The sequence below is a fragment of the Lactuca serriola genome, chromosome 7 (genome assembly GCF_051521515.1).
Source record: "Lactuca serriola cultivar US96UC23 chromosome 7, Lser_US96UC23_V15, whole genome shotgun sequence".
Taxonomy (NCBI): Eukaryota; Viridiplantae; Streptophyta; class Magnoliopsida; order Asterales; family Asteraceae; genus Lactuca; species Lactuca serriola.
In genome coordinates, this window is record NC_136414.1 from 17,680,690 (window position 1) to 17,683,098 (window position 2,409).

The window sequence follows — 2,409 nt, forward strand, 5'->3', positions numbered from 1 at the left end:
TGGCTCAGATCTGATCTCCTCGATCACAAGCTGATAAGCACGCCCTGGAGCCTTCGGAGGCTCTGCTCGACCTTGACCTCCATCGGTAAGTCTCAAAGTGGCTGTCGCTGGGGCCTGCACTGACCTGGAAGCTAGTAGAGGACACTGGGCCTTCATATGGCCCACCTGATCACAATGATAACAAAGTCGAACTCCGGCAGCTAGAGCCTACTTCCTACAATCCCTGGCTATGTGTCCCTCCTTGCCACACTTGTGGCACCCCGAAGAAGAACAACAACTACCCTCGCGCACCTTGCCGCACTTCCCGCAAGTGCGACTCCTCTGACCTCCCTGACGATAATCAGTGGGGCTCATCCGCTTCGGTGCAGGCTGCGACTGCACCGGGGCCTACCTCTGCTCTCTCAACTGGAGCTCAATATCTAACTCGGGCCGCCTAGCGGCCTCCTGCAACTCCAAAAAGGTACTACACCTCTGAGTGGATACAAACTGTCTAATGTCCCTCTTGAGCATACTCAGATATTGAGACATTTGAGCCTGCTCCGAAGCAAACTCCGGGCAAAACATCGCCCTCTCAGTGAACATCCTAGTGATCTCCGTCACCGACTCTGAACCCTGATTGAGTTCCAAGAACTCCTGAGCCAACCTCTCTCTCTCTCTCTCAACCTGTGGAACATAATGAGTACTGAACATTTCCCGGAACTGATCCCACGAAACTACAGCCCGCTGCGCATCAGAATAAGATCCCGTGGTCAACCTCCACCAATCCTTCGCCTCGAGCCTCAAAAGGTTCAAAGCGCACCTCACCCTCTGATCCGAAGGGCATGAACACGTGAAGAAGCAACCCTCCACGTCCGACAACCATCTCATAGCAAAGATCGAATCCTGAACTCCATCAAAAGTAGGGGGCTTCGTATTGTCGAAATCCCGATAATGAAAGCCCCGACTAGCTCCTCCCCCTGTCGCTGCCATAGCCGTTGCGGTTGTCGCGGCTGCTGTCTCTGCAAGAGCGCATAGCGCTCATCAAAATACTCAACTATGGCGGTCTTCATCGACCCAAACAGCTCTAGTAACTCAGCCCGGAACATAGCAGCAACCTCATCATGCAGGATATCATGAATCCTAGCATCCAACTACTCCGTACTCATCTGACCAATAACCTCAGGTGGTACTGATCCATCCTGACCACCCTCTCCTGATCCCGATCCCGAACCGGATCCTGACTTGAAACGTCTCGCATCCGCCATGCTGAAATGAACCATAAGAATCTCAGATACCTCGCATAACCGCCAAGAACTATCCTCTAACCAACAACCCAGGGGCTGTGACTTCCTTGACATGCGTATGGGTCCTGTGCTTTCAGTAGTACGGGCCCATACTACCTTCCACACCTACCCATATTTGTCTCAAGTATCATCACAACGCCCTAAGTACAACATACATAGCAAGCACTCAATCCTCACCCCTAAAGGAATACTAAATAGCTCATATCAAGGAACCCTAGGCTAGCAGGCATCATAAATCAGGCAATCCTATCATGTAATTCCTGAATATCCCTAGCCTAGTACTAGCATGTTGTTCTAACATATCTCAAAACAAATAACTTGTATGGTATTTTGGGGTAACTTACTGGCTCCAGCTGATCGTACCCTCTGCGTCCTCCTTTACTTATTTTGAAAACCTCTCCTTGATTTGAGACTGGATTCACATGAATGTTCCTCCAATTCACTCAAACCAAGGCTCTGATACCAACTTGTAACGACCAAAAATTTCAACCAAAATAAAACATTTTATTTCATTCAAAAATCATTACGATCACACATCTTGTTTTCAAAATAGTTTAAACATCAGATTATTCCCCCAGAACCATATCACATATATCATAAAAACATGAGGAGCGGTACGATCACGCCTTCGCCTTGCCACAATCTCCTGAAGCACTTGAAACAATAAACCACAACTGTAAGCCCGAAATCTTAGTGAGTTCCCCCAAAGTACCCATACACACAAAAACATATGCATAAAACAGCGAACAACATACTACGGGTCCAATCAACCTTCCGGTTGGAATTTCCCTGGCCCTCAACCATTGGGTTGGAATGCCTACATACTACAAGCCCAATCATCCTACCGGGATGGGATACTCTCGGCCCACAACCATCAGGTTGGAATGCCCAAACCCTTATACGTACAACAATAACTACTATGGGTCCAATCATCCCTCAGGATGGAATACCCCAGGCCCCTCAACCATCGGGTTGGAATGCCAAACTACTATGAGTCTAGTCATCCTACCTGGATGGAATACTCCGGGCCCACAACCATCGGGTTGGAATCCCCCACTTCCTATACATACTGTAACTAATACTATTATGGGTCCAATCATCCCTCGGGATGGAATACCCCAGGCCC